The sequence below is a fragment of the Cimex lectularius genome, unplaced genomic scaffold (assembly GCF_000648675.2).
Source record: "Cimex lectularius strain Harlan isolate CLEC.00 unplaced genomic scaffold, Clec_2.1 scaffold1, whole genome shotgun sequence".
Lineage (NCBI taxonomy): Eukaryota > Metazoa > Arthropoda > Insecta > Hemiptera > Cimicidae > Cimex > Cimex lectularius.
The window spans coordinates 157,978-185,004 of NW_019392813.1; the positions used below are offsets into that span (position 1 = coordinate 157,978).

General features: G+C 36.7%; 1 protein-coding gene across 2 annotated transcripts in view; it reads right to left on the reverse strand.

Annotated features, from left to right (window-relative positions):
* Positions 1–27,027, reverse strand: part of LOC112127377 (kalirin-like) — a 183,512-nt gene that overhangs the window by 128,285 nt on the left and 28,200 nt on the right. For both annotated transcript variants that reach the window (XR_002910540.1, XM_024228286.1), the window contains exon 2: positions 10,835–10,866. The gene's annotated coding sequence lies outside the window, so the exon portion shown is untranslated. The remainder of the gene's footprint in view (positions 1–10,834; positions 10,867–27,027) is intronic.

The following is a 27,027-nucleotide window of genomic DNA, read 5'->3' on the forward strand; positions in this document are numbered from 1 at the left end:
CACCCTATAATTAAATGATTTCTACAGCTTTACGGGTACAAAGTATGCGTATGACTGTCGGTGATACATGGTAGTAACTAGTTTAATAAAGATTTTGTTTTGAATATTATCTGGAGGAGGAAGGGGACCTCGTTCAAATCCCAGCTCTGTGCCTTTTAAATTATAGTATGAAAAATGAAAAGTAGTTTAAACCTTCCTTGACTCTGAACAGGAATTACTTTACTTTTATTGATCAGAGAGGATTGATTTTTTTTTTGTTGGGGGGGGGGGGGCGAAACGGGAATCGAACCTACAACTGCAGGATCTAAGCCGAGGGTCTGACACGCTTATTCGGCTACCCGAGATCCCATCTAAATATAAATCAACTTAAATATTTATTTTTAAAGACTATTTTTCAAAACTTCATAGAGAAAAGAAAACCGAACGAGACATAGTGTGTAAATAACTGTGAGATTTCACTTTGTAACCAGTTACATGGAATGTTCATCAAAGAAAAAAAAGTACTGCATGGGGGGAATGGTCTGTAAGGCTGTAACTAATACACGAAGTTACATACAGTTACAGAACAATACATTTATTAAACAGGACTTGTTATACAAACTGCAAAATAACACCTTGCGACGTTCAATGCTTATATGCACTGCTGTAGGATACATTTAATAACTGAGAGAAAACAAAACCGCTTCGGCCAAAACGCACATCATACCGCTGCATGTGTCACAACCTAGCAAAACCGCTCCGTGTGTCAACGCCCGAAGGTCGTAAGTTCGAATCACGCTTGTGACCCTGACTTTTTTATCTCAACTAATACCTTAAATACAGATTAATTAATTGAATTATAAATAGTTATATACGCAATCTAGTTACGATGGGAGGGTCGGCAAAGATCAAATTTCAAGATTATCAGGGTGATCGTCAGAAAGGAGATAACTTTAATTTAACCTTAATAAATTACTTCATCCTATATTATTTGTACAAGATTAAGAGATTATATTACTCACATATTTTTAAACCAACTGAGTTCATTTGGTCAAGCATAAGCTTAATAAAAACACGTGCAAAAGGGAAAATAGCGAAATAAGAATTACAATATAGGAAAGAAATTTTTTTTGTACAGCTAGATACGAAATTCATTTTGTAATGAAAGGGTGATTATTGTCAAGAGTCGTGTTGTGGCCTGACTATGGCAATTATTTCGGATATGTGTATGCCGAATCAGGTCCGAAAGCTTGGTATTTTTTTGTCGATGATTTTCTACGTGGGACGTCGAACCGCCGAATCTGGAAGTCGGCACATTTGAATCATGAATAAAATTCTGATCGTATTTTTTAAAATTATTATTATGTTACAACAGCGCTAGGGGAGTTGGTTTAGACGAGTGTAGAAGTCACCCATTAGTTACAAGTCTATCATCACAAGACCACTCACTTTCCCAACTAGAGAAGAAATCGCGAGGCCATTGGGGCTCGGGAAGGATGGTCTGGAAGGGTTCGTGACTAGGAGGATTGGGATGAATGTCTAGGATTTTATGAAAGCGTCTGTCCCTACTGTTTACGGTTTCGTGGATAAATGGTATTGGACATTCTGTCTGGGCCAAGAGAGTCCATGTTGGTTCCCTTTTTGGCCAACATGTCAACCTTTTCGTTGCCTCTATGCCCGAATGTCCAGGACCCCATGCTAAGGTCAGGTCATTAGTGTCGCTGACTTCCGTCAGGGCCTCCATGCACTTCCAAACACTCTTTGCCTTCGCCTCGCATGAAGTTGTGGTGACCCAGAGGAACCACCACAGACGGCCCTGTCCAGGGCCTCATCACCACGATCTCACGACTATCCACCCCCCAGGTCGGTTCTACCCAGGGAGAGCGTCCACATCCACCGGGAGTGGGGGAAAAAGGATATATGCCAAAAAGGAGGAGAGAGGGAGTATCTGTTCCCTGATCTGAAGGTTGCTGGACGGCGGAAGAAGAAAAGGGCTGATTGCGGAAAAGGAGAGAAAGCAAAGAGGAGAGAAAGGAAGAGGAGAGAAAGGAAGAAAGGAGGACGTTTCTCGGACGGGACCAACCCAGGACACCGGACCACCTCAGGAAAGGTAGGCAGGCCTCTTTTTCTTCGCTCGCCCCCCTATCTCTGAATATATTCATTTGATATTAATAAACGGATGTAAAAAGAAACCTTTTATGTAAATAAAATTCTTGTTTTCTAACTGGAGGAAAATTTTGGGATCCCGAACTCAACCTTGCTCCCCGTTTCCTGACTGTAAAAATCACTACAAAGCTGAGGCCCTGAGAGCTGCCTGGCTATCAGAAAAAATTGCTATCTTCCGGGAATGTATTACTAGTTTTTTTTTCTCTGGCGCATTGTTCAATCGCTATGATTTCAGACTGGAAACTGTACACTTGCTCAGTTCACCGTCAGTTCCATTGGGGTTCGTCCCTCCCCGGCTTCCGACCCTTGTCGGTTTTGGAGCCATCAGTATACCAGTAGAAATTTGCCTTTAATGGTGTTCTTTTGGACCATTCTTCCCGTTCTGGTATCAGCACTTTGTACTTCTTGGTGATGTTGTACTTTGGGTTAGTGGCATCAATTCGCATACTTAGAAAAGCATCTGCCTGTATCTCCTCCCTCAGTATCCATTGTTTATTTACATGCCCTATCCTAGCAGATGGTTGTCCATTTATGAGCCTATGGGCTGTTGCTCTGGCTTCTCCTTGGGTTAAAATGTGAAGTGGTGGGAGGTATAGCAAAACGTCCAGAGCCGCAGTTGGCGTTGTGCTCATGGCACATCTTTGGGTGCCACTTAATATCCTTATTGCTGAAGAGTTTTGGTCCTCCACACCCTTTTTAACCCTAGCTCTGTACTAAGGCTTTCTGGAACCATATTTATAGGACCTTTTCTCTCAGTCTTCAATTTCCTATACGTCCTTGAATTTTTGACCCATGATTTGAGGCCAACTTGTATTTAAGTGTTACGTGCATATATACATATGCATTTATATCTTCATGGACTTACATATGTATCTATAAATGTATGTTAACTTATATATATTTATTCGTTATTTATTAATTTATTTAATTAGTAATATAAATTAAAATGTAAGACGTAGGGGTTTTTTAATAACAGATTTTCCCCTATAGCATGTTAAAATCAGCTTTGTCAATCATGAGGAGTGAAAAAAGGAACTTTCCTGGGGTGGTAAAATCTTTTACATGATAATGTAGTATGTAAATTTTAAAAAAATTTAAAAAAAATCAAAATCCACAAATTAAAGCGGCATAAGATTTAAAAGTGAGTACGAAGAAACCTATAATGATAATCATTGCTAATTGGCTTCATTTGATTTATCATATTTGACATTGGACTAACGATCTTCGTCTTGAACTGAGATTGATTTTCATTACAATTTAAACACGGTGTTTCGAAAAACAAACACATCACATCATGCCCAATCATCGTGGTTCGTTCAACCAGAGGCTGCCGGCGTCCCTAGTATTTTTTGTAATTATACCCGACGGAAAAAATGTCGGCGTTCCCTGTAAGGCGAATATACATTTATTGTCCAAGATGGCAATCTTCAAGCTCTCGTCGTCCTTGCCGCTTTCGTTTCCTAGTCGCACGAGTTTCCGATCTGTAATTGGATCTACGTATAACAGGGAATTCTGTACAAAACCGACTCTCGTTCAATTTACAACTGCGAAACCCCAGATACCTCCGTCACCTCAAACCGTCAATTTCCCGTCGGATTGGAAATTCTCTTACTGGGATCTGAATTATTATTCTGTACGCGTATTGCTTTTTTTTCGCCCCAATGGCGTTAAACAAAGTGATATTGTTTGCCTACAATTTGCTGGAAAAGCCAAAAGGTAATAGTCAACGTATAATGATCCGCTTACAAGCAAGGTTCAATCAAATACGGTGGAAAAAGTGTTAAAAAGCCTTTAACAAATTCATACAACACCTCACAATATTTTTTAACGAACTGAGTTCTTATTATTATTAATATTGTTTAATAGTTATGTCAACTAGTTTTTTAAAATATAATGTAGAGAAGGCTGAGATGAAAAATTAGTGTCACGAGCTGGACTCGAACCCAAGACGTCCGGAATACCCTGGTGCTTCTACCACTTGAGCTGTAGTGACTTAGGTCCTCGAGACACCGACTCCTCATCTCAACCGACTACTATTTAAATGTTCCCTCTTTCTACATCATTTTTCAAACATCGTGGCATCATATCAACGACGCTATCGATTAGCTAACAGGACATCATCGATGTAGGGGCGATCATGTAGTCCCGCTCGTGACACTTGAGAGTATGATGCCACGATGTATGAAAATGGCATAAAATGAGGAAAAATTTAAACAATAGTCAGTTGAGATGAGGAGTTAGTGTCTACAATACTTTTTTCTATTAATATTGACTAATTTTGTCAGTAAACATTAATCGTATAAATTCTTGATTGTATCGACCATCAGCTGTAATTGTAATGATGTTGTAGTCAAGGTTGAGGGTGCTTTTTAATCCAAGAACAGTTCTGCAAATAATCGACTTTATTTGAAGTCATTTTCAAGGATTAATCCACCCTTTTAATACAACAGTACCAAAACCAATAAAAAATCAATATTCGTAACAAAAATAAAACAAGAGGGGACAAATTTTTGTTTTATTTATTAAATGGTAAACATTGTACTTTTATAAATATAATTATCACAAATGCTATTAGACTAGAAGTCATGAAGATAAAGCCAAAAATTAATTCTAGTCTAATAGCACTTGTGATAATTATATTTACAAATTAATTATACTAATTCGAACCCACGACCTTCGGCTCGTGGCACTTGTTTTTTTCAACTCGACCAAGGCCTTAGATAAAACGCATAATTAATTGAATTAATTATATTTTTAATCTAGGGACTTAATTGAGATGAAAAGCAAGTGCCACGAGCGGGATTCGAACCCACGAACAAATTGAGATATCTTGAATTCGAAGTCACGATGAGCCGAAGGTCGTGGATTCGAATCCCGCTCGTGGCACTTGCTTTTTTCATCTCGACCAAGGCTTTAGATAAAACGCATAATTAATTGAATTAATTATATTTTTAATCTAGGGACTTAATTGAGATGAAAGCAAGTGCCACGAACGGGATTCGAACCCACGAACCAATTGAGATATCTTGAATTCGAAGTCACGATCAGCCGAAGGTCGTGGGTTCGAATCCCGCTCGTGACACTTGTTTTTTCATCTCGACCAAGACCTTAGATTAGAAGTATAATTAATTAAAATAATGAAATCGGTCTATTATGACTTTTAAATGTATATGTATTACTTTATTTATTAAAATTTTAAATATTTATCTTATAAAACAAAAAACGGAAAAAAGGAAGAGTGATGTATATATTGGCTTTAAGTTTTACCATAAAACTTTCTGTTATATAAATATCACGGAGAAGCCCTGAGGATGACTTCACATAAAGTTAAAATCTTGGCAGAACTGTTTTTGGATTAAGAAGCACCGCCTACCGTGACCACAAACTCGATCATACATCATTGCAACTAATCCTATAAGTCAAAATACTTACTTGATCTATTTTGATTAAATACTATTGTTCATAGATGTACAAACTACTAGTCTAGATGGGAAATAATTCACTATTGAACTCCATATTTAATTAATTATTATGGTTTACAAGATTTTCTGAAACGATAAGATTTTGAAGTAGTGTAATAAGAGATTTTCAAAAACTTTACGTTATTGAATATACCAATACTTTCTATCCACTTAGGAAAGTGTTTTAGTTTTGAATTTAGTAGTTTTTATAGTTCAGGCTGTTTTCTCCTTGGCCACACTGATAGTGTTTAACTGCTGTTCGTCTCGTTAGAACGTCAGACTAATAACAAACCAGCGACGTTTACCGCATATCGTATACATACTTAAACCGGCAGTTAAACACAAACGCTTTCCTATATAACTCTTCTTCAAATTTATTCCCTCCTTGTAATGAAATTGTGTCGAGTTAAATTAACAGCCGGGCGTTAAATTCTGCCCTTGTCGACTATGTTTGTCCGGAGCCACGACGGCTGAGAAAGACCGCTATCTAGACTTAATTTTCAATAAACGCCACCGTCAGAAGTTGCAGAACTTTAATTTACTCGATGTAAGGCAAGATTGCCCTTATCGAAAGGTGGTGGTGGTGGTGGTGAAAATTAAATTAAAGTTCTGATTTGAAGGGAATTTAATTAAAACTTTTTAGTTATTTGACCTTATTGTCCGCATACAAACGAAAATCCAATCAATTAAATATTTATTTAAATAATGGATAATAATTAATATTTTATAATGCTAACTGTGGCAGGTTAAGAAAGAAGTCGGTCCCTTGTCAACGGAGAACGATTCGAAAAGTGAAAAGGCCACACTGACAAGACTACGCATAGGTCATACAACAATAACGCACCTTCTGGCCGGAAAGCGACCACGAGGTGCCCGTTATGCAAGGATAGAATAACGATCGAGCACCTTTTTAATTGTAGAAGGCTTGACTGATATAGACAATATTTTGCCATATTATCGAACCTGTGCGTAGTAAGCGGGCACAGATCGCTGTTCCGGTACCTCTGAGCTATAGGGATTTTTAAATGTTAAATTTGTGTTGTTTCTATGTTGACTTTATGTTAATTTATTGTAATGAATGTAATGATTAACATGAAGGGAAGGGGTAATTTAACCCCGCCCCGAGGAATATCGATTACTCTGGGGTGAGTGTGTGATGTCTGGAGTGTAAAAGTAAGTTATTACGAGAGTGGAGTGGGTTCAACCCCCTCCCCCCGGAGGAATATCTAGTAATCAGGGAGAGTGAATGTGTTCAGACTTCTATCGAGTGTTGTGTTTGTGTTAATTGTAATGTAAATTATTAGCGTGAAAGGAAGGGGTTGCTTATAACCCCGCCCCAAGGAATATCTAGTACTCTGGGGTGAGCGTGTGACGTCAGAAGAGTAAAAGCAAGTTATTAGCGAGAATGGAGGGGGTTCAACCCCGCCCCAAGGAATATCGAGTACTCTGGGGGGTAAATGTGAACAGACTACATTTACATTTTGTGGTGATGTATACATATATGTATTGTATGTTTTGTTTCTATTCTGTATTTGACAACCTGAGGTACAAACGAGAAACTAGCATTCTAGGATGTCAAAGTAGTATATATCTGAAATCAGAGAGTTAGTAACTAGATCGAGACGCTCAAATGGCTGCAATTTAAAACAAAATACGCGCGAAAAAAGAGAAAAAGAAGTAAAACAAGGTGAGGACCGGCGATGACCTCAGCTGTTTGTCGGCCCATAAACTTTCCACTTTATTATTAATTAGTTAATAAATAGCGAGATAAAATTAGAGTTTTTGTAAGATTTAAGTTTTTCGGACTGGCAAAAATTTATACTTCTCCTACCGTCTGGTTTGGTTTCGTCTAGGAGGATGCCTTGTAGATTTCATCCTATAACTTGTTTAAATATTTTTTAAAAGTACTTTTAGAATTGCTCAAAGTACATATGGTCGTCGTCATATATTTTTATCCAGTGGTTAATATGGATACACAAGGCAAAAAAAAAGATTTATCTCCTTAGGCTGATTGTATAAAAAACTCATTAAACTAATATTAACCAAGTAAATTTATGACAGAAAAAAATTTGTCAGCGTATTTATAGCCGCCCATATTTCAAGTAAACGCAATTTGGAACATTGTGTTCCCGAGTACTCATCGTCAACTAGACAAGAGGATCTTTAGCGTCCGCACCCGGCCCTTGGCCTTATCGGACGTTTTGATTCTCAAGATGAGAGCTGACGAACTTCTGCATACGACGGAATGGTGTTACCGCCGCAGCATTGGTGTAGAGGTGTCCCAGCCCCTAAGGGCCAAGACAACCTCGCTCTCCGCTTGTCCACTCCGAAATACATCAGCCTGTTCTCCCGCGTACTCCATAGATAGAGAAGGCCACTCTATTTCCCTGAGTATAGGGGCTCCCCTAGCGTAGAAACTTCCGGGAACGCCCCGGCAGCGGTTTAGTTTAAAGTGGAATTGCTAACCACACCCTAGATGAGCACCGCCTACGGTAAAGTCTCTTATCGAGCTCAGCCTACACCTGCAAAGCGTCTTCGAGGGACGCCATAGGCTCAGCCTTGGTGGTCCGATCCTTCGCTTCCCCAAGGGTACCACGCCGGTCATACGCACAACAATGCAAAGCATATTCGAGTCCGAGACACCGATTCACTACCCGCTTCCATTCGCTTACTCACGCATTCGAGGGACTATAGCATGATCATTGCGTCCTCAACGCTTACATGCTGTCGTCCGGTCGCAACGTCTCCCGTGAGGCCGGGGGGTTTAACGTTGGCCATACGCAAGCTTAGAAGACAGTGTAACTAGGGCTGAATTTGGAAAGTTTAGTTACCCCGTGGTACAGATGGCCACACACCCTCCCCCATCTTTGCAGACAGGATCTAATGCACTGGCCCTCGTGTGACTTTGCTAAGGCACCCGCCGCCTAGGCCGACCCTAGGCCGACACGAGTACAGCTTGTGCTTTAGAGAGGTTGCAACGCCCTCTGGGCTGCTCCTTTATTTTGTGCCTGGATACGCCCCTTAGGGTTAGGAAGGGTCACAGGATAGAATGAAGGAGCTCGGATTGAGAAAAAGGGCCGTGGATGAGAACACGAGGTGAGCCGGTTCGGGGTCTTGAGTCTCAAACCACACTATACCACCCGTTGTCACCGTAGTTCCACATAAAGTGGGCCACGACTCCCAAGGTGGGTCGCAATTTGGAACACAGGATGGTTCGTCAATTTTGAAGCTTGTAACTCGAGTAATTTTATCTGTAGTACCTAAAAAATGAAGGTTTTAAGATGACTCAAGCGTACTTTTTAATAAATCCTACTGCCGCCGGATCGCAGGGGGCAGCTTTTTCTTACATTTCTATTAGAGCGAGTCTCCCCCAGGGCAGCATCCTAGTGCTCTACCTATTAACATATACATAACATTCCTGCTTTCCCAAACAATACTATATCCTGATCCCTAGCTAGTCACACCCAATTCCACATAAACTTTATCCAAACTTGGTCCCGAAAATGGTGAGTAAAAATTAACAAATAATAAATTAATAAAGCCCTATACACGACTTTGGGAGGACACTAAGAGAATGTGTATAGGGAACCGAGAAAATAACCGACAAATTACTACTTACATTACTTGACCATAGATCTAACTTACACCATACCAGCAAACAACCATTTATTTACTTAGTTATGTGTTTATTATTAATTATTTCCAATTTTTATGCAAAGACGGCAATGACCTTCGGCTAGTTTTGTGACAGGAGTGTCTCTTCTAATGAGTTCTTCTTTCTTGCAATTATTGTAAAATAAAAATTCAATAAAGACAACAAAGTGGCTTGTAATGACCTAGCAGTGTTATTTAATAATAAGTAGAAACAACGAAACATAACGACTATTTTTTACAAAGTAGTTTTACTGATTACTGATATCCAATCCACACTCTCATGTACATGCACAAACGCGTGTAAAACGTTGAGCGTATCACTCGCAGTCCACCGGCAATTTCACCTTGTTTAATTTAAAATAAATTACCGGCAGGCCTTGGCCAGGTGTTGGCAGTCCGGGGTCAGACCTGGTCTTATCCATCCAGCCGCCGTAGTTAAGCTCCAGGAGCTACCAGCTTTTAGGTCATTTCAGCCGCCTACGCGAACAGTTCCTAAATCCATTCACACTCACACATAACATTCTTTTTGATTTACATACCGTTCACTCAATTACGGTGGCAAAGTAGTCGATATTCATCTATCATCCTTTACACTATTGCACGAATAACCTAATTGAGTGTAAATAGGTTTCTCATATTCCACTATCTGCCCTCTCACGCTAAACATTCTCGCTAATAAATACATTCCCTCTCAACACACACTAGGGACACAAAACTATCATTATTATATCCAATGGAACAACTCTGTTTCCTTTTAGAATCGGAAAAAGGGACCTAGGTACTGGCGTGCTCAAACATTCTCAAATCGGATGGCATTCCTACGAGCCAAGGAAAAGGCACCCTTCAATTAGATGGTTGCATCCAGCGACCTTTATCGGCATACTGGACACGGGGGCTTTGGCCCCAAAATAAGTGTGATAACCTACCATATCTCATTTTAATTGGATGAGGATGACATTCTTCTGCAAATCAGATCCTCCAGTGCTTTAAGGAAATAAATAAAAAATATATTTGGGACATTATGCTAACCCAATAGGCCAACGAATAATAAAAATCATTTAAATTTGGATATTCTTGGTGGGGGTGAGATTTTACGTTGAAGGTAAAATTATTTTAAAATGTTTTACTTCAGTTATCAAACGGATAAGAAAACCAGCAGGTACTGCATAAACGTGGTATTTAGAAAATCCTGTAAATCCTATGTATTTAGCTCTGTCTAATATGGGCCAGGAATGCAGTCGTTCCGGGATCTGCCTCGGCAGGCACGCGCCCAAAGCCTCCATAATGACTACAAACGACAATTATTCCCGGCTTTCTTTGTCCAGGATTGTCCGGATAGTAGGTGGACATATACCAATTTGGACCGCCCGGCCGAGTTTTTTCTCTACCCGCTCCGCTCATGAATATGTAACGCGTTATGTTTCATTAATACTGGCGTTGAGAATGGCGCTTTTGCAATTCATCATCGAATAAAGCCCGAAAATTGAAATGTGTCAGCGATCTAAGAAACACTAACGACTATTGTCTTTTAAAGTTGTAAAAAAATTAAGCCGTTGCATAATTAAAATCTTTACCTTCGTACGGGAATTCTGCTCCAGACTGGATCCTGAAATCAAAACAAACAATTATAGCTCGACTATTTATCTAGTAAAGAAGATTTATCATCAACATTTGTTCAAATTATCATAAACTTTCAAACGTTTTCCAATTATTTCAGATGTCTTTCAATCGATCACCCTCGTAACATAACCGAAAGTATTAGGTCTATTGCACCCATCCTTCTTTTCGAAATGATTGGCTCCCCCTTCCATTCTTGATCTATCTGCCTACTTATTCGGAAGCAGGCATTTCAATTTCGTCGATTGGAATGAAACGTTTTTGGTTTATGTGATGAGAAAATAACTTTCATTTTTTACATAACTAACTTTTCAATAAAGTTAATGATTTTCGGCTTTTTCTTCCTCATTGCAAGCATTATTCTGTCACTTCTTAAAAATTTTAATAAAGACTTAATAGAATGAAAGAAGAATTGATTTTGTGGAATTTAATAAAACTTTGCTTATAGTTCTAAAGATTCTTACCGAAGAACACTTTCATAGTTGTTTTCCTAAAGTAATATTAAACTTGAGAACATATTTTGTTAATTTATCCACATTCCTTGGCGGGAGAAGTGGATGAAATTATTTTGAACTGAACCAGGATTGGCTCCTTGATATAATTAGCGTGTAATTACAGTAAAATATTTGTTAAAAAGAAATTTCAATTTATTTAAATATTTATAATTTATTCCCTTCAACAAATTATTCGTACAAATAAAACTAAAGCTTTGACGATTCAATATTTGCGATAAAGCCCAACTGGTTGAAAGCTGTAGTGTTTTACTTCGAACAGTGCTTTCTCGCTTCACATATAACCAACCACACGACCTTTTTTTAACATACTGACTGAGTTTAAACGGAAAAAATATACAAAATTCAAATAAGTTAATAAACTATCAAACATTATATTATTACGTCATTATAGTGCATGTCATACAACAGGGCTTAACGAACCACTTCACTATACTTTTTTATCCAAATTATTAACAATTAAAATGGGCTTAACCAGGCCAACCTAAATTGGAAAATCGGCAAATAAACATTGGACCACCGCAGTCCCCAAGTCATTAATACATTAATTATCGTCGGATGAAAATTTGGTCTCTTTTTGGGTTAAATTTTTATTAAAAGCTAAAAAGACCTACAATAAAAATACCGGTTTCATCATTTTACTACAGATCTTATTTATTATTAAATTTACGTTATTATTATTATTATTATTATTAGTACTAGTAGATTATTATAATTCAATATAAAATAATATATAATATATCGCACATCCACAAGAAAAGTGACACAACTCAACGAAAGAAAATTTTACATCAGAGACACAACTTATGTCTAAAGTACATATTACGCTATGGGTACTACCCCTAAAAACTACCCCTTTTTGAGTTTTGACATTTTTTTTATATATTGGCTCTCAGTAATTTAAGTTAGTTTGTTTGCTCTAACGACAATAGTGGTCCATGAATTAGGGTATTAATTTATTTATAAAAGAAACAAACAACATAAAAATCTACCAAACGAGCATAAATATCCATGCAGTAAGTTTTACTGATTATTTTAAGATTTTTTGACCCAAATGTGCTTTCCTCCTGGAGTCAGGGCTAATTAGTTATTTTAAAGACAAAATTAATTATTGATATAAAGGTTTTATTGATTATTAAAAGTATTTTCATTAAAACATTTTTAAAAAATTGTTGAAACTATAAAATAATCTAAAAGTTAAAAGAAAATATTGTTAAAAAATTATGAAAAAATCAATATTATCATTAGCTCTACTAGTTTTCGTGGTCCACATGACCAAATAATATGTTTCAATTAATTAATCTGTATTTAAGGAATTGGTTGAGATAAAAAAGTCAGTGTCATAAGCGGGATTCGAACCCACGACCTTCGCCTAAATACGCCGCTGCTCTACCGCTATCGTTACTTCGATCCCAACCTCACCTTTTGAATTTTCCCTCCTTTTGCCATTTTTCACCATACCTTAAATAAAGATTAATTAATTAAAAGATATTATTTGGTCAATCGGACCAGGAAAACTAGTGCATTTAATAGGTTAAATGAAGTACATCTTCACTAAAGCTCTCCGTGGCCATTTCATTTGTCGCCGAGAATCAAATAGATCACACGACACTTGACAAATGGCAAAAAGGAGGGAAAATTCAAAAAGAGGGTTGAGATGGGAAGTTAGTGTTCGAGTGGATCGAAGTCACGATAGCTCAAGTGGTAGAGCAGGGCGTATCTAGCCGAAGGTCGTGGGTTCGAATTCCGCTTGTGACAATGACTTTTTTATCTCACCAATACCTTAAATACAGATTAATTATCATGAATTATTAACATAAGAGAAATTAAACTTAAAAAAATAATTGACAAACACTCCAGATCAAGGTATGGTCTTGAAGAAAAAAACAAATTCAGTTGTTACTGCCAAGCTTTCGACCTATTTGAAGGACATCATCAGGGCCTATGTCAATTTCCCATTATGAAAAACATATTTATCCAATTGACTGTTCTTAAAAATGTGAAAATATGACTGCGGTACAGCATAAAATCTTTCACTAAACAACAGAAAAACTGATGTAATTCAAAATGCCCTACTTTTCCTGATAAATACTTACACCTATGCTTTAAAGCTTGACACAGAATAAAAATATGCCACTTTTCTTGAATGGTGACAGTATGTTACCTCAAATTCAAACGTGACACATACCAGCTAAGAGTCCACCTATAGTGTGTCAATTTTCATGTAGCATCACAGCAGAATATTTTGAACAAAAAAACCTAAATAATCCGGTTTTTACAATCTTTCAACTTGTATCACTTTCCTTTGTGGATTTGCGATATATGTTCTCTTCTATATTGTACATAACAAAAAGTGCTAACTTTTTTTATTACGAACTTTTATTATTTCGGTTATTCATTATGAATTCACCAATAACACAATACTAATGATCCTGAGCTTTGTAAGATCGGATTAAACTGGAAAAAAAATATATAAAACCTGTTAACCCAACGTCAAAAGGTCAGTTCTCATATATCAAATAGTAATCTTTATAACAAAAAAGAAACTTGCACGAACATATTTCCCAACGAAAAAGCCAGTTTTGATCTGAAAATATAACGTTCTGTAGTCTAGGACCCCCGATTGTATTAAATATCATTAGTGCATAATACGTTAAAGGTTAAGTATAGTAGAAAATAAGAAAAACTCTATTTTATTTGAGACTTTCGCAAGGGTAATGCTCCTATGAGGCTATGGCTATAATTCATGGTTTGACTCGGCAGGAGGAAATGATTGCAGTGAACGTTGTATTACACAACCGACTCCCCACCAGGAGACGTGGAACCTGAGGGCCTTTGTGCGCCGACTTGCCGTCTCATCCTTCTCACGCTCGTTAATACCACCCGAATCGACACTTCTCCGTCCGAGGATAAAGATTTTGTTGTCAAAAACCAGGAGGGACAAGGAGCGCCAGAGAAAACACTTCCGAAACAGCCGCCCGCATCCATTATTCCATTAGCCGAAGGATCAAAACGAGCGCCGACGGAACTCGGGTTAATTTTGAAACCACCCGAGGATCCTTTGACTATGACTAATGATTAGGAAGCCTCATTTTCTCCGGCTCGATGTTTACCTCTTAAATTAGAGGAATGAGCGGGTTGAGTGATTGAGGGGTGTTAACGACTTTAACATTATTGGAATGTGGTGCCGGTTAAGCCAGAAGGGTTGGAGCCGTCTAAAATCATTTTTGCGCCCGTTATTAGAGCATCAGGTGTAACCCTTAATTAAGCGACAGTTAATACTGATAAGTTACTTTACAATTCCATTTATCTGTGGCGTTAGAACTATTGTTTCATAGGTAAATCTATATTTATAAAACAGTTCCGTGACTGACAGACACCGTACAGACCAAACCGGTGGATCTAAATGGATGAAATTTCGACAGTGCATTCCTATAATAGCATGGATAGCCGCTAAAAAAGGATTTTTTGAAATTCCATTCCTATCTACATATATTTCAAACAGTTCCGTGATGGACGGACAACGCACAGACCAAACCGCAGGATCTAAAGGGTTGAAATTTCGACAGTACATTCCTATAATAGCATGGATAGCCGCTAAAAAAGGATTTTTTGAAATTCCATTCCTATCTATATATAAAAGAGTTCTGTGACGGACAAACAACGCACAGACCAAGCTGCTAGATCTAAAGGGTTGAAATTTTGGCAGTACATTCCTATAATAGCATGGATAGCCGCTAAAAAAGGATTTTTTGAAATTCCATTCCTATCTATACATACAGTCTATACAAACAGTTCCGTGGCTGACAGATATCGCACAGACCAAACCGCCGGATCAAAAGGGCTGAATTTCAACTGTGCATTCCTATAATGGTATGGATATCCGCTAAGAAAGCATGTTATCCTTCCATCCCTATAGACAATGTTTTACTATGTATTTACCGAAGAGAACTGAAGAAGAAGAGAAGAATATGACGAACGAGACATTATATTCTTCTTCTTTTTCTTCAAGTGCCATGTCCTCGTAGAACGTCGGCGGTCAGTAGCCTGAACTGGTTTCGATCCAAAGCTATTCTAAACAGATCAGCTGTGTTCACTGCGGACCATTAGAAGAACTTAAGCCAGAATGTCCTTCTACGCCGTGGGCCACGCTTCCCATCTATTTTTCCTTGAAGGATAACCCGCAGCAGATGATATTTCTCATTGCGCATTATGTGTCCAAAATATTGTAATTTTCTTCCCTTTATGGTGTTGAGGAGTTCTAGCTTTTCATTCAAGCGCTGTAATACAGCCACATTAGTGACTCTGGCTGTCCAAGGTTTCTTCAGAATTCGTCGGTACGTCCACATTTCCAATGCTTCCAACTTCCGGCGTAATGTGTCTGTAAGGGTCAAAGTTTCACCCCCGTAGAGAAGTATACCGAATACATATGATCGAAGTATTCGAGCACGAAGCCTGATACATAAGTCCCGGTTTGTCAAGACTTTCCTCATTTTCTGAAAGGAATTTCTAGCTAGTTCAATTCTACAACGGATTTCGCATGCAGGGTCCCAGTTATCCTTGACATAGCACCCCAAGTATTTATAAGATGATACATTAGCAATTATCTCTCTGCCAATCTTGAGAAGGTTCTGTGAACCATTTTATTTTTTACTGATAACCATCCATTTAGTCGTATTGTCCTGTTAAGTCGTAACCCATGGAACTGCTTTTTGTAGCAACAGAATTCAACAATCCTTGCAAATCTACCAGACTTGATGCAAGCAGGACAGTGTCGTCAGCGAGTCTTATGTTATTAACAAGAACTCCATTCACCTTCACGTGTGTGTTGGTTCTTTCCTTTCAGAGCATCCCGGAAAATTCTTTCTGAGTAGATATTAAAAAGATATTATATGAGAAAGCCATACTAGCACTCTTCATCGCATTAGAAAGGTACATTAAAACAGTCCCGCGTAGACGAAATCCCGGTTAAAAGTTAGTAAGACTATTAGTGAAACTACATAAAGCCTTCAGATTTACCAGGAAAAACTTATTAGTTATAGACCTATCAGCCTTCTCAGCACAATTACCAAAATATTTGAAAAAATACTACTGACACGTATAAACCGTCACCTCCTCTCCAACAACATAATTTCTGAGTACCAACATGGGTTTCGTCCGGGATTAAGCACGACAACTCAATTATCCAGAGTTGTCGATCATGTGACGCTGAATCTTAATTTTAAAAAACACACGGGGATGGTTTTGCTCGACATGGAGAAGGCATTTGATACGTTTTGGCCCAAAGGTATTGTCTATAGGTTTATAAAAGACAAATTCCCAAGCCTCATTGTTAGAGTAATACCTAGTTATCTTCAAAAAAGGACATTCACGGTAACCTCCAATGATATTGTCTCGCCACCATGTAAAATTTACGCTGGAGTCCCACAAGGTTCGGTTTTAGGGCCAACCTTGTTCAATATATTTATGAATGAATCCCTAGGCTAGACTGTGAAATAGCCATGTATGCTGATGACATAGCAATATACTGTTCATCGTGGGGGGTAAGTGCTATTACTAACAAATTGAACCGAAACCTCCATAGGATCGTTAGGTTTTGCCACAGATGGAAACTCAGGTTAAACACAACAAAAACTGAGGCAATTCTATTTACAAAACGACATCCTATACATAGGGAATTTATAAGAATCGGTGACTCAAATGTTCCTTGGCACAATAGTGTCCAATACCTTGGTTTACACCTCGATAGCAAGCTTAACTTTGGTACCACCACTTGTAAAAATGTTGATAAAAGGAAGTGTGCTAACAAGACTCTGTTCCCTTTAATGTGTAGAGAATCTGGGATGAGCCCCAAAAATAAACTCATTGTATGTAAAACCATAGTCAGGCCAATGCTGGTATACGCCTGTCAGGTGTGGAGCTACACAAGAAACATCAATATAAAGTGCCTACAAACAATTCAAAATAAATTTTTAAGGTTAATTACATCCTCTAAAAGAAGTGTTCGTATAAACTATATGCACGAAATTTTAAACATCCCATACATTAAGGATGATATCAAAAGGATCACTAGCTCCTTCTATGAACGTAGCGCTGAGAGTACAAATATGACAGTAAAGAATGTAGGAAACTATAACCTCAACAAAAATTGGAAACACAGGAGGATCAAACACATTTTAGTATGACTGCTTTGCATATTTATTCACTGTGATATTATTTATTAAATTATTTATTAAGTTGTTTATTAGATCGTTTATTAAATTATTTATTAAGTTGTTTATTAGATCGTTTATTAAATTATTTATTAAATTGTTTGTTAAGTTGTTTATTAAATTATTTATTAAATTGTTAATTTTACTGTTTATATATGTATTTATTTATTTATCAAATTAGTAAATGTCAGACTATGTATTGTACAAGTCTATTCAATGATTTTAACTTATTAGTAATTATTTATTACCTTGCTTATTTATTAACTTATTTATGAAATTAGCTAATATTAAAGAAATGTGTTGTTTATCAAACTTATATATTGTGCATATGTAGTCTTATGATTTGTAATTTATAATATATGTAATTATTTGTAACTTCCATATTTATAATGTAATCTTTCTGAAAGTGGTTTTTAGTATAATTTTCACCACTGTTCTAATTTCTCCCGGCCAAATCAACAAATATTTTAAATATACTTAAGCCCTCTGCCACAAGGATGTATAATGTCCTAGACATTTCCCCTTGTAGTCACTTTGTACAAAATGATGTAAAAATAAAAAAATAAATAAATAAACTAAAAAAAAAAAAAAAAAANAAAAAAAAAAAAAAAAAAAAAAAAAAAAAAAAAAAAAAAACAGGAAAAACTCGAAACCGAAAAACTCTGTCATAATGACAAACGGTTAGTATCCAGATTAATGGAAAATTGCTAAAAGGGGGCGAAATTGTTTATTATTAGCCATAAAAGCAGGATTCTTAAAAAAAAGAACAAGAAAAAAATATTTTCTCTGTCTTTCATGCTATAGATTTGTCATATCAGAAAATTTCATGTTTTAGTATAACAGCATATACACACAGGTTAAAGATATTTTTGCCCAGAAGGTTAATAATTTGTCAGAAGCTGGCAGAAGAGGTCATAAAAGAAGTAAGTTGTTTCCTTAATGTGAAATAATGCTAAGATCAAGAATTATTAAAATTCATACATGCAGTGTTAACGAATTAAACCTCCAACGTGGTTTACTAAGTTAAACACATAAATAAATTCACACTAACCAGACAACGTTCGTTAAGAAATTCGAATGGATGCTTAATCAAACGGGAAAATCTTGGAAACTCCCACGTCCTCACGAAAAAATTGCTAAGGTAAGAGCCGTGAGAATTTTTTTTTATATAAAAGGTTTTTACTCAGTTCTGTAACGCTGACACATTAGAAACTCATAGCAATTTCTGATCCGGATTGATGTCAAGAACTGAAAAACACCAATCTGTTCGACGATAATCCTCGTACGTTTATTAGCCGAAGGGATTCCCCTGTCAAAACAAGGTAAGTACGTGAGTTGAAATGCGAACACTCTTGTTCTCGAAACGAATTTACATGAATTACTTACGACTTATATTGAACACGATTTACTTGTGAGCTAGTTCAAAAGGTCCAATCTCATATTAACCAGAAAGGATTTCATCGAACCTGACCTAGCAGTTTTACTCAGATTAAATTCATGTTTTATGGATCATAATTACCTAATTTACTTTATAAACAAAAATTATAATCTTTCAATTAATTATTCTTTTTCGATCAAACGTCGGAAAAAGTGTTAAAAAGCTCTTAACAAGTTCATACAAAACCTCACAATATTTTTTAACGAACTGAGTTCTTATTATTAACATTGTTTAATAGTTATCTCAACTAGTTTTTAAAAATATAATGTAGAGAAGGCTGAGATGAAAAATTAGTGTCACGAGCTGGACTCGAACCCAAGACGTCCGGAATACCCTGGTGCTTCTACCACTTGAGCTGTAGTGACTTAGGTCCTCGAGACTCCTCATCTCAACCGACTACTATTTAAATGTTCCCTCTTTCTACATCGTTTTTCAAACATCGTGGCATCATATCAACGACGCTATCGATTAGCTAACAGGACATTATCCTTTCGTGACACTTGAGAGTATGATGAGGAACTTAGTGTCTACAGTACTTTTTTCTATTAATATTGACTAATTTTGTCAGTAAACACTGATCGTATAAATTCTTGACACTTGAGAGTATGATGAGGAACTTAGTGTCTACAGTACTTTTTTCTATTAATATTGACTAATTTTGTCAGTAAACACTAATCGTATAAATTCTTGATTAGATCGACCAACAGCTGTAATTGTAATGATGTTGTGGTCAAGGTTGGGGGTGCTTCTTAATCCAAAAACAGTTCTGCAAATATTCGATTTCATTTGAAGTCATTTTCAGGGATTCGGGGATATTTTTACCTAAGGTCTTGGTCGAGATGAAAATGTTAGTGCCACGAGCGGGATTCGAACCCAGGATCTTCGGACCAATACGCCGCTCCTCTAACCACTTGAGCTATCGTGACTTGGACCACTCGGAGATGGGGAGTTGGTGACTGCTCAAGTGGTTATAGGAGCGGCATATTGATCCGAAGATCCTTGGTTCGAATCCCGCTCGTGACTAACTTTTTCATCTCAACCATGAACTTACATAAAAAGAATAATTAATTGAAAGAAGTAATTTGGTCAATTAGACCACTAAACTAGATAAAAATTATAATTAAAAACAGTCCATTGGAAAACAGACACATCTAGTTTAATTCCTCCAGCTGTCAGTCCTGCGTCTCAAGTATTAAAATCTTGATCGACAACCGTTATCCATCTGCCCTCCTTTACATACGAGACGGTTTGCATCAATTTGTTAGTGGGATGCACAGCAGAACCTCTCAGGGTAATGAATGGCTGAATGTTTTACCATCCCCTTGATCCTCCTAATGAACGGAGAGTCCGGGAGGGTGGAAGACCCGAGGTCAGATGACATTGTTAAACAATTAGACGAGCATTGCCAATGCTTGCGTTTGAAAGCTGATAAAACAGTCGGCAATTGCTTTGAGATTCAGTATTTCGGGAGAATGTATTCCTTAGGCTTAAAATTCACCAATTCCAATTGCATTAACGTTTATTCTACTTATAGTTTTACCAGAAATTAACGTTCTTAAATACTAAGCTTCTTTATAAATATTCCATTGGATCAATAAAGCATTAGGTCAATAAAAATTCCTCTTTAGCATTAGTGCCCGATAGTTCATATGTCCATATAGTTCTTTTCTTTTAATCAACATGCTATATTTGCAACTAAGGGGTTCATAGAGTAGTCTGAAATGTCTGTTTTTTGTGTGTTTTTTTAAATTGATGTGTTGGTTCCAAGTTAAATGAGTCAAGAAAGAACCCAACGTAGCAAACACAGTCAGATTTAGGGATGAGAATGTGGTTGCGGAATATTGAGCGAGGGTTTGCTTCGGAGTGTGCTTTGCTTTCCTTAATCATTATCTTCCAAAGTTCCAAGCTCCAATCTTTGGTCGTGTGCCTGAAGCTCCTCCGAAGCAATTGTAGGATCGGGATCAGAGGAATGAATGCCGAAGGCAAAGGATGCAAAGAGGCAGAGGGTTGCCATGTCTGAGGTGTAGAAAGGGTACAGGATTGGTCCACGCACACTGCCCTATGGCACTCCCCCTCCACAGGGCAGTAGTCGCAGTAGTCTGACCATTGGAGAACTCGGAAGATCCTAATGATTAATGGAAGGACTTTAGTTTGTATAGGAGACCCTCATGTTACGCGCGGATGAACGTCTAGAAAAGTCTCCACAGAAACAACAGCAACAACAGACAACAACTGCAAAAGCGAGAACAGAAGATACCAAAAAAGTAACCTCTTCTTCTTCCTCCAGCTCTTTTCGCATTTACAAATTTTCTGGTTAGTCAGACTTTATTTACAGAAAAGAATAAAATTTAAAAGCTTAAATATTAATCTTAAAAGAAAAATGTGTACATTTGGTAAATAGTATTCTTTAGGCTCAAAGGAAGCTAAGCCTACCCATATCCAATGAAGTAATTCCGTATAATCCTCAGGATCGTGGTTACTCCTCCCACTGTCTTCAGTAATACCATACACAATGACCTCAAAATACCCTTTGTAAATAAATTAATCGCCACCGAATATTCTAATAATATTCTAACCACCTAGCAAAATTCCCGATAAACTCGCCAACCACCTCAACCCGTTAGCATAATCCTAATCCGTTAGACGTCTAAAACGGAGACCTCCCTGCCTATGTCTAGCCCTTGGGCAAAGTTAGGGGAGCAATAAAGGTCGTTAACTCCCTCAAGACATTTACTGCATCATTGTAAATATGTGCCCTAAGACTAGTTATTTTACTGTACTACACAGATGGTAATAAATATATTTAAAACCACAAAAAGTTACAGGCGCTGAAACAGATCGAGAATTTATTGAAACAGAAGGGGAAAAGATACTGGACCACAACACCGAGCAGCATTCCCTTCGATCACATAGTCAGAAGTACTACCCTATTTGCCATGGATTATGAGGTGTCAAAAGACTGGTCCAACGTACTTACACGCCAGCAATCCCTTTAGATGGCACAATAATCTTTTAAAAAGGCCCAATTAATTTTTAGAGATGTTAAAGACTACCAAAAGATGGCTATATGATGAAAAATAAGTATACGAAAACTTACTCGTACTTAAACGACTTCTCGAAGTGCTACAAGATTGTTCATCACGATTTTTTCCTAATGGATGTTTCATGTAAGATGAACTTAAGTACAAACAGTTAGAAAGAATGCACGAAGAATTGTCACACTTGTGAAGCTTTGGTTAACTGTAAAGTTCTGTTCCAGTAAGATAACGCTTGGCAATTGACTTCCCGTCTAGACGAGGAAAAGTTTTCATTGGATCGAAGTTCTGCCACACCCATATAGTGCTTACGTCGATAATTCAGATTTTTAGTTGTTTTACATATATGGCGTATTTTGTTCAAGAGAAAAATTAAAAATTTGGAGAACCATATTGTTTCTTGTTCACTTTCCTCTGCTTATTTTGGTTGTGTGTCAGGCCCAACAATGAATATGGCAAAATGAACTAAAAAAAGACAAACCGAGGTTCATCAACCCGCAGACTCCATGAAACAACCTCGCAATTTTGCCAAGTGCGGTAAGTGCGAGATTTCGATGCTAAAGATTTTCGACAGCCATTGAAAGAGGGATCGAGTATATTGATATGCTATATCTAACTGGAATAAACTACACAACAATTAATTAAGGTTTTTAGTTGAGATGAAAAAAAGCTAATGGCACGAGAGGGATTCGAACCCACGACCTTCGGCTAGATACGGCGCTGCTCTACCACCTGAGCTATCGTGCCATTAGCTTTTTTTCATCTCAACTAAAAACCTTAATTAATTGTAAAGTATTAATTGGTCAAGCGGACCACGAAATTAGTGAATTTAATGAATTAAAATGAAGTACACTTCACTAAAACTCTCCGTCGCCATTTCAATTGTCGTCGAGAATCCAAACCGATTACACGACATTTGAAAAATGGCAAAAGGAGGGAAAACTCATAAGGTGGGGTTGAGATGGGGAGTTGATGTCCGAGTGGATCGAGGTCACGATAGCTCAGGTGGTAGAGCAGCGGCGTATCTAGCCGAAGATCGTGGGTTCGAATCCCTCTCGTGCCATTAGCTTTTTTTCATCTCAGCTAAAACCCTTAATTAATTGTAAAGTATTAATTGGTCAAGCGGACCACGAAATTAGTGAATTGAATAAACTACAATGTTTATGCTCCATTTGTTGAAATTGTCTCTATCGATCGAAGTTTATAACGATTTGTATAAAATTAGTGTTACAAATTCGAAATCGAAGAATCATACAATTCTAACTACATAACCGGTCTCCACATAACTCATTCATAATTCGGGACCAATTTTCCCTTAGCTCAGGCCTATTATACAATATATATCCTTTCAGGGTCGCAAGAGCCCACTAATTTGAATAAGGTAAAACTCTCCTAATTACCCGAATCCTATTATCATCCTCTATAATATCGATTAATCATTTTCAAAAATATTAACCGAATGGAAAGAAACGAATGATTTAATTGGAGTGGTTAGTAGAAATGGTATCTTGGCAAAGTATCGATTAAGCAAACGTCACGTCGATGCTTAATCTACCGTTCACAGGGAAGCATAAAATCTTTTACTCTCTGCATAAAATTATACTCCAATTAATAAATTTGATAAAAGATTTTATTTGCGACCAACAACGTCGAAAAACCAGTTTTCAATCAAGTTGGCATAATAACAATAAATGTGATAGATTTTATCAGATATACCTTTCCATATGTTCATGTTTTATGAAGAAAGATCGCATTAGATTTATAAACTCTAAATCAGTTCAGCATAAGCACAGTGTAGTTGTGTTGAACTATGATTATATAATAGAAATAAAGTAACTAAAGTAGCAAACTAGTATAATCTTTTTTTACTCGAAAATTACGCCACTCAGACTAGGTGAAAATTATCTAAACTTTTCGAGCTTGCTAAACCTTTCTAAAGGTATCTGATAGGAAATCTTTTAAGGTATGAAAATATTTCTTCCAATGGATAATAACGAGGATAATTTACAGAAAAATTTTAAATTTAAAGACATCAAACAAGTACACAACACATGGCAATTTTTAATATCACGTCCTTAAAATCTTTTGTTAAATTAATTAAGGCTTTGGTTGAGATAAAAAAGTCAGTATCACAACCGGGATTCGAACCCACGACCTTCGACTAGATACGCCGCTGCTCTACCACTTGAGCTATCGTGACTTCGATCCAATCTAACACCGATTTCCCATCTCCACCCCACCTTTTGAATTTTCCCACCTTTTGAATTTTCCCACCTTTTTGCCATTTTTCAAGTCTTTTTTTGTTAAAGATGAACTATAATACATTTTAAAAATCTTGGTTTAAGACCGATTCGAAAGAAAACACTCCCTTCGTCAAGCTTGATACATTTCTCAAGGTTGACAAAATATGATCTATTTATAATTAATCTATTTATAGTAAGGAAAAACGGTATTACGAATTAAATTTAAATTTAACGAGATCAATCACCCGGCCATTTTATATCAGAAATGTCTAATGCAAAATTGTAGTATTGAAGGCTATATTAATTTTTTAATAATTAATATAATGAACGATTCTTGTCAAGAGATTTCATGATGATGTTTGTGGGGTGATGAGCGACGGAGGTGATGTCATCGATTTTAATGAACCTTTATTTTTGGAGATACTAGATCGACGAATCTTCCACACGTGTCTATTATATTCGTAGGACACGAAAATAATACGCAGGATCGTATTAAATGAGGTAATATATATAAAAAGTGTGTATATATATATAAAACCAAAATATCCTTGCAATAACAGGTCAAAAAAATTTTGGACATAAACAAATCGAATTATTTTCAAGCGCCCTTTAAGGCTCTTAAATAAAAAATTTTATTGCAGTAAAAAGTAGACAATTTTGGATTTTATATCTGGGAGAAATTCTATCCACAATCAACAATTATACAACCATTGGAAAGGTGAATAGCTGTCCTTTCCAGCTATGTACAACGTTTAGATTTTATGAAATTTATGTAAAACGTTTAGATTTTATGAAATTATAAATTAGAAAAATAATGATGAAATCAAGACGGACTCCGTTTTATGTAATATCTAAAGTTCTAATTTATTTATGAAAACAATGTTTTTGGCATTACATATAGTTTAGAACTCTAAATCGCTATAGATCGACGGGGTAATTTTTATCGTTTTAAAAAATTGGAGGCAAGGAAAGCGACAATTTTAAGGAAAATTCGTTTTTTCGTTTCGAAAAAGCATTTATTTCAGAGGTTTTGGAGGTGCAATAAACGAATATCTACTTTGTTTCATTCATACATGCGCAACAAAGCACAAAATTTAATGAAATTAGGTAAATTACTTAAGATTTTTTTTTGGCTTTTAAGGCCCATTGGCAAGAACGCTGGAACAATATTGTCTATTATATTTTTTGACTTATTGTTAGTATCTCCGGAAAGTTTAATTAAATCGGTGATCCCAAGTCCGTGGGTCCTTGGACGATCAAATTACACGTTCATCCTTCTTCACGAGTTCGAAAAAATATATCACGATTGTATAAAATTAAAAGCCACACCAACACACCACTGAATCCGGCATGAAGCCGGAACCCTCCTGACATACCACAACAGCGAGAAGAGGCCGACTAAAATGATCTGAATCTACCGAACTACGGATTAATCACCTCGCAGTCCTTACGAAAAAATCTCAAAGCTTTATTGCTGTGTTGTAAAATAGAAGAATTCTCTATTTTCCGCGAGCTGACCATCATAAATAAATTTCTAATACAGGTTACAATATTTAAATCTATTGGTTAATAAATGTAATTTCATTAAATTATCAAGATTTTAACATGCTAATTTAATTTCTAAAGACGTCAGCATGTCAAGTAGGCAGACAATTTAATTTTATCTATTTTATCTATGATTTGACTTCAAGGATCCGCCCAACTAAAAAGAAATGTGTGGTGATTAGTGACCGTTAGTCGATAATTATTCAGAAATCGAGAGATGCGGTCTGGTGTGATGTAGGTTTCAGAAAAACATTTTCTTTATCGTGCCAACGTTTCGATCTTTATTGAAATCATCTTCAGGGCCCATTGGCACTCTCAACACGACACTGAAGAATGGCACTCTTACGCAGAAAACAAACACTTTGAGTGAGTAGAAATACTTTGATTGAAGATAAAAAATATATTACAATTAATTAAGTTTTTAGTTGAGATAAAAAAGTCAATGGCACGAGCGGGATTCGAATCCACGATGTTCGTCTTGATACGCCGCTACTCTCCCACTTGAGCTATCGTGAATTCAAAATCGTGGGTTCGAATCCCGCTCGTGACACGGACTTTTTTATCTCAACTAAAAACCTTAATTGTAATATATTTTTTATCTTCAATCAAAGTATTTCTACTTACTCAAAGTGTTTGTTTTCTGCGTAAGTTTATGAAAAAAATAATATTATCATTAGCTCCACTAGTTATCGTGGTCCGCATGACCAAATAATATATTTCAATTAATTAATCTGTATTTAAGGAATTGGTTGAGATAAAAAGTCAGGGTCAAAGACGGGATTCGAACCCACGATCTTCGGCTTGATACACCGCTGCTCTATCACTTGAGCTATCGTCACCTCGATCCACTCGGACACTAACTTCCCATCTCAACCTGACCTTTAGAATTTTCCCTCCTTTTTGCCATTTTTCAAATGTCGTGTAATCGGATTGGATTCTCGACGACAAATGGTGAATTTAATAAAAAATATATTTTCTGCATTGTATAAATTTACTTTTTTCCACATCCTACATGTATTTGTTAAATTTAAACATTGTTTGTAAATCCCAGGCCCTGAAGACGATCTCAATAAAGATCGAAACGTTGGCACGATAAAGAAAATGTTTTTCTGAAACCTACACCACAGCAGACCGCATTTCAGATTTCTGAATAATTAAAAAGAAA